Genomic DNA, 7,358 nt, shown 5'->3' on the forward strand with positions numbered 1-7,358 from the left:
ATATTTTGAATTTAAATAATATGATTATAAATTCAATATTAGTTATTTAATTAATTGAGTTGAACTTAATTAATTAAATCATAATTTGAATTTTAATCTAAAAACCCAATCAGTTTTGGTTTTACATGAAGCCCAAAACGGATTAGGGTTAACCTAAATATCTTTCTCCTCCATATATACATGATGATGTATAATTTTAGGGTTAAGAAGTTGAAAATTATTTTCAGAAAAACCATAGATTCTCTACACAAGGTGAGGCTAGAAAAGAGAGATAGAGAGAGGCAAATATTTTGTCTAGTACCGGCTCTGGTGATCGGTGGACGATCAGACGTTCATGGGGACATCTTTGGAGTGCAGATCTTTGTGTGAAAGGGATGTTGTGATTCATTCATCCTGGACCTCCATTATAGTCACTTGTAAAGCTTCGTTAAGGTACATATTTCATTCTCGATAATCATTCACTAATTATACATAGATCCCGTGGCAAAAATTTGATTTTTTTTGCTTTTAGGTGCTTTTTTCATTGCATTTTGTGTTCGAATCCCTAACATTAATTTCTCCCTTTTGCTAAATTTCATGACGAAAAAAGATTTTGGATCCATATGCTTTGTCCTATCACCTTTGATGTAGCCTTCTTTAGTCTGAGTGATACATGCTTTGTTACCTTCAAATAGAATAGTAGGGCTTCCATTGTTGACTGAAGTACCATATAATTCTCGAATATGGTGGACCAAAGATCTTAGCCAAACGCATTCTCGACTTGCTTCATGAAGTTGTAATAATTCTGTATGATTTGAAGAAGTTGCTGCAAGAGTCTGCTTGTTGATCGCCAAGATATTGCAGTATCACCATATATGAATATATAACCTGTTTGTGTTATTCCTTTGTGGCGATCATACCAGTATTCTGCATATGCATAACCAAATAATTCCATCTCTGAGTCTTTAGAATAAAACAAACCCATATTCATTAATCCTCAAAGATATCTGAAAATTTGTTTCACACTAGTACAATATCTTCGAGTTGGAGCAGAACTATGTATTGCCGGTAAATTAACAGAATATGCAATATTAGAACGTGTGTAATTGGCAAGATACATTAGTGCACCAATGGAACTAAGATATGGTACTTCAGAATCAAGAAGTTCTTCTCCTTTTTTCTTGAGAGGAATGGATCCTTATTCTTTTCAAGTGAACGTAACACCATAGGTGTACTCACAGGGTATACTTTGTCCATTATAAATTATTTTAGGATCCTTTCAATATAAGATGACCGGTGGATAAGGATTTCTTTTATAAATGTTCAATTTGAAAACCAATATATAGTTTTGTTCTACCTAAGTCTTTCATTTCAAATTCTCTTTTCAAATATTCAGTCGTCTCATTAAGGTCATCTGGGGTCTTGATGATGTTTAACATCGATATATACTATAATAATAGAAAACCCCATATTTGTCCTTTTAATAAAAACGCATGGACAAATTACATTATTAATATATCCATATTTCAAAAGATACTTACTAAGACGATTATATCACATGCGACCCGATTGTTTCAACCCATATAATGATCTTTGTAATTTGATTGGGTAAATCTCTCAAAGTTTTGAACTATATGCTTCAGGCATTTTAATCCATCGTGGATTTTAATGTAAATGTCATTATCAAGTGATCCATTCAAGTAGGCAGTCAAAACATGCATCAAATTAATTCAGAGCCCTTTTAGAATTGATAGCCTTATTAAAAATCTAAATTTTGTTACATCCATTACCCGAAAATAAATTTCTTCATAATCGATTCCCGGTCTTTGTGAGAAGCCCTGAGCAACAAGAAATGCCTTGTATCTCACAACTTCATTTTTCTCATTTCTTTTAAGCACAAATACCCATCTATATCCAATGGATTTTACACCTGCAGGTGTTTGGACAATAGGTCCAAATTCTTGGCATTTTTCGAGCAATTTCAATTATGCCTCAATAACATCTTTCCAATTTGACCAACCCTTTCTTCTTTTACATCCATAGATAGATCTAGGTTCGTGATCCTCTATTCTTCTGAAATATCAAGAGCAGCTGCATATGAAAATATATCATCCATGACAATTTTTTTTCTATTCCACCTTTGTCCCTAAATGATATAGTTTATCGAGATCTCTTCATTGTCATCAATTTCAGGTAATTGATCATCTTTTGAAGATGTTTCTTCATTGGTCAAATATACTTCCTTAGAAATGGTTTCATTTGATGTACATGCTTGCTTTTCAAGTTTCCTTGATTTTCTAGGATTTTTATATTTGGATCCAACTGGTCTACCATGCTTCTAGTGGGATTTAGACTCGTTTGCTAGCAAAATCTTATTCTCTTCATCCAAAATTTTGATTTTACAAGGAACATTTATAGCCAGTTTAAGTGACTTTGTCACTCTCTTGCCATCAATAAATAAGTCGGGCAATGTATTAGTAATTTCTTGTAGGTGGATAATCTTATATACTTCAAGTTCACATTGACTTATGCGAGGATCATAATGAGACAAACTGGCTGCATTCCATAATATTTCTTGTCTTTATCTTTCAATTTTGACTTGTCTCCCCCTAATGCAGGAAAAACTGTCTCATCAAACTAACAATCGTCAAATATTATCTTGAATAAATCACCGGTCATGGGCTCCAAATATTTTATAATTGATTAAGAGTCAAACCGAACATATACCCCTAATCTTTTTTGGGGTCCCATTTTTGTTCATTGGGGAGGAGATATCAGAACATATACTACACACCCAGAAACTCTAAAGTGGGAGATATTTGTTTCTTGACCATTTACAAGCTGCAATGGGGAATATTTATGATATGCAGTTGACCTTAGGTGAACTAATGATTCAATATGTAATATTACATGTCCCCAAGCATTATTTGGGAAATTAGTTCTCATGAGTAAAGTCCTAGCAATCAATTGTATCATTTTAATAAAAGATTCTGCTAAACCATTTTGCGTATGCGTGTAAGGAACCAGATATTCTACTTCAATCCCTAGAGAGATGCAATAATTATTAAAAGATCATGATGTAAATTCTCCGTAATTATCCAATTTAATTTTCTTAATTGCATGATTCAGAAATTGTATCCTCAATCGAATTATGTGAGCAGGGAGTGTGGAGAATGCCATATTACAAGTGGACAATAAGCTAACATGTGATCAACGTGTCAATACATCTATAAGTACCATGAAATACTGAAATGACCCACTTGATAGGGAAATAGGTCCACATATATCTTCTTGAATTCGTTCCTAAAATGATGGACATTCAATCGCAACTTTAACATATGATGGCCTTGTTATTAATTTTCCTTAAAAACAAGCAACACAAGAAAAAACTTTGGAAAATGGAACAATCTTATTCTTTAAAGTATGTCCATTTGAATTCTTTATTATTCTTCGTACCATTGTTGAACCCGGATGGCCTAAACGATCATGCCATATAAGAAAATTTTCCGGGTCTGATAATTTTTGATTCATCACTCTGTGTGATTCAACTGGATTTATAAAAGTATAATATAATCCAGAATTATATGATGAGAGTTTTCCCATAATTTGCTTCCTCTCTTAGACTATAGACGTGATACATAAAAATTCATCATCATTTTCATTACACGTCTCAATATGATAGTCATTAAGGCATATATCTTTGAAACTCAAAAGATTTCTCTTTGATCGGGTAGAAAACTTTGCACTCTTAATAAATAAATGTATACCATTAGGAAACATTAAATTTGCTCTTCCAGAGCCTTCAATAAGATCTGACACACCGGATATCGTGTTTTCATTAGCTTCAGCTAATATGAGATGCGAAAAATATTCTTTATTTTTCAAAATTGTATGTGTTATTCCATTATCTGCCAAACAAAATGATTCCTCGTCTTTCATAGCACATAATGAGAGGTTGTTGGCCATATTTATTCATAAAGAAAATATATAAATAAGTTTCAAAAACATAAAATTTCAAACATTCCATTTATAAATATATTACATAGCATAAATTCAAACTAAATTAATCATTCCAGAGTTTTGAATATAAATACTTAAATATTCAATAAACAAAACAAGATTTCAATTTATGGCTTAATTATCGCCACCACCAAACTTGGGCATCTCGATATTTCCATCTTCAAAAAAATCACCATCTTCCATGTGAGTAAGGTCTGAAGGATCAACTGGATTCCCAACACCAAGATGTAGCTCAAGATGGGCTATCCCTAATAGATTATTTGTTCATGAATTTAGTTTAAATATTCTTCAAGGAGGCCTGATAAAGGTCAACAAGATGTTTGGAGGTGCGACAAGTACGCCTCTCACTACTAGAAAACCTTCAATAAACATCAACCAGAAACCGATGTTAAAAGTTTTCCTTACTTATGTCTATGCGGGTGTAGAGAAATTACCCTTATATGACATCAGTTATGGACTTATGACTGGGAACAACTTTAACATCGGGTCCGGGTTAAAACCCGATGTATATTCTCTGTTTTTAAGCAAAAACTGCATTACAATATTTTCTAAATAGCTTGTATATGATGTAATTATGAACCTTAACTATTAATTTATAATTTATAAATCTGTATTTATATCATTTATAAAAATAAAACCGATGTCAAAACCCGCTTTAACATCAGTTTTAAACAACAACCGATGTAAGTTCCTGTTTTTGATATCGATTATAGTTTCCGACCCGATGTTTTTTTTCCTTTTTAACATACAGTTTCATTGTACTAACCGTAGTCTGTCTGTGCCTGACTCATCGTCTTGTAGTCGATGTTGTTTAGTGGCATTTGTGACACTTTATTATGCTCTAATAAGCTTTAAATTGATGCATTTGTACTCAAGTTGTTAAGTGTTTTAACGTGTTTTCGAGTGTTTTTGCATTTCAGGCATTATCTAGGTAATCAGGTGAATTAGCATTGTTATACTGCTAATTTGGTGTCAAGATGGTGTTGGAACAAAAGCTCATTAAAGCCGGCTCGAAGCTGCAAGAAAAATGGAGAAAATAATTTCTCGCAGAAACCCAACGCGCCCGCGCTGATCAAGCGCGCGGATGCACCGAAGTACAGAAAGCCAGCACGCCCGCACTGATTAAGCGCGCGGCCGCTCCGTGTCAGGATGACAGATTCCTGTTTCTACTTGGTTTCTGAGAGAAAGAATTCTACACTGCATGGGGCTGCTATATAAACATCTTTAGGTTGTTTTTAAAAAGATATCAATATATATCAGGCGAGAGACACTTCAGAGTTAAGGAGAAGACGATAAGAGAACTATAGCACGAATCAACAAAGGCGAAGACGATCTAGTTTATTCTTGTGAATCTTTGTTTTGAGTTGTAATTTTGGATGCTCGATTCTTGTTTTGTTGAACCTATACTCTTGAGTTATACTCTGTTATTTACTCGTTATAAAGACTACTTTTGTTATATCATGTTTTCATCGGAACCCACATTGATGATGAGTCCGATTATGGGCTAATCGTTATCGTGGGATTCTAGCGGATTTATTTATGGATTTCTTTGGTTAAATTGTTTGATAACTTAGGATGTGGTGATTGTATGATATCCTAGTATTGGTTGTGCGTATTCATCTTATGAGCGTCGCGAACTTATAAGATAATGTGTTAATTCTATTGAAGCGAAAGTGAATTTCAGGATTTAGAACTTGCCATGCTAGCATAGGTTCATGTATTTGTTATGCATGATGCGTAGGTAATTTTAACCATCTTACTTGCCCTGTGTAATCAAGATAGATAACTTGTGCTTAAACCGTTATGTTGTCAAATTCTATAGACATATAGGGTCTCAATATAATTGGTGTCTATTCAGCTTCTATCTCTTTTGTGGATGTCTGGTAGTAGGGTACTCGTGCAACAAAAGTTGGCGTTTATCAGTTTCATGTTATCTGATTAGTGTCATCACCATTGCATGCTAAGGTTAAGGACAATAAGGCTATTGAATGAAGTATTTAATGAAGTAAGAATCCCATGTTTGTCATATATATTAATTCAGTCAATATTAATCTCGTAGTTATAATTATTAGTTATAAACAACCTCAATTTGTTACCGTCTTAGCATTGAATAATAACCATATATTGTTTCTTAAGTGCGTGAATTAATTAGTTAACCAATACAGTCTTGTGGGAACGAACTAGAAAAGATTCTATACTACTTGCGAACTCATATACTTGCGTGTATTATTAGCGTGTGTTTAGTGACTAACAAGTTTTTGGCGCTGCTGCCGGGGACTGCAATGTTAATTTATAGTTTATGTGCATTCCATCAGTGGTCGTTAAAGTTCATTGACTCGGACATTGTTACTTATCTGTTTCCTTGTCTTATTTCAGGTACTCTAGCGAGGGTGTATGCATACGCGTTCGCGGACTCGTAAGAGAACACTGGATAAAGCCGAGGAAGAAGTTGTGGTAGTTCGAAGGGAAGTTATTGAGGAAGAAAATAAGGTAGAAGAAGAAGAGAAAGTTGAAGAACCAGTTGTAGTAGCGATGGGAGATCAAGCAGAAAATCCGAAGGCTTTGATGGACTATTCTCAACCTAAGATTAATGACATTCAGTCAAGCATCATCAAACCAACCATCAGGGCTAAAAATTTTGAGATCAAGTCAAGCACGATTCAGATGATACAAAACTCAGTTCAGTTTGGGGGTTCTCCTACTGAAGACCCCAACATGCACATCAGGGATTTCATCGAGATCTACGACACTTTCAAGTTCAATGATGTGACTGAAGATGCTATCAAGCTACGCCTCTTCCCATTCTCTCTGAGGGACAAGGCTAAGTGCTGGTTACACTCTCTGCCAGCAGGATCTATCACCACTTGGGAGGATCTTGGGCAAAAGTTTCTCACTAAATTCTTTCCCGTGGCGAAGACTGCTGCAATCAGGAATGCTCTTACCCAGTTTGCTCAGCAAACAGGAGAATCTCTGTGTAAGGCTTGGGATCGATATAAGGAGATGCTAAGGAAGTGCCCACACCATGGCATGCCTGATTGGATGATTATCAACTATTTCTATAATGGATTGGGTGCTACTTCTAGAACCATGCTTGATGCAGCATCAGGAGGAGCCTTGTGGGTCAAGAGCTACGATGAAGCTTATGAACTTATTGAACTAATGGATGCTAATGACTACCAGAATCATTCCCAGAATCTGACTCAGGGAAAAGTCGCAGGAATTCTGGAGTTGGACGCATCAATTGCTATCGCTGCCCAACTTAAGGCTTTGACGATGAAGGTGGACACTTTGGCTAATTATGGCGTTAATCAAATCGCTAGTGTTTGTGAGCTTTGTGCTGGTGCCCATCAGACTGATCA

At 35.0% G+C, this 7,358-nt stretch overlaps 1 non-coding gene across 1 annotated transcript; it reads right to left on the bottom strand.

Annotated features, from left to right (window-relative positions):
• Positions 1-6,921: 6,921 nt before the first annotated feature.
• On the bottom strand, positions 6,922-7,028 carry LOC141676318 (small nucleolar RNA R71). The gene has a single exon (XR_012556916.1). It is a non-coding gene; the product is annotated as a small nucleolar RNA R71 (small nucleolar RNA).
• Positions 7,029-7,358: the final 330 nt, after the last annotated feature.

Source organism: Apium graveolens, chromosome 7 (assembly GCF_009905375.1).
Source record: "Apium graveolens cultivar Ventura chromosome 7, ASM990537v1, whole genome shotgun sequence".
Lineage (NCBI taxonomy): Eukaryota > Viridiplantae > Streptophyta > Magnoliopsida > Apiales > Apiaceae > Apium > Apium graveolens.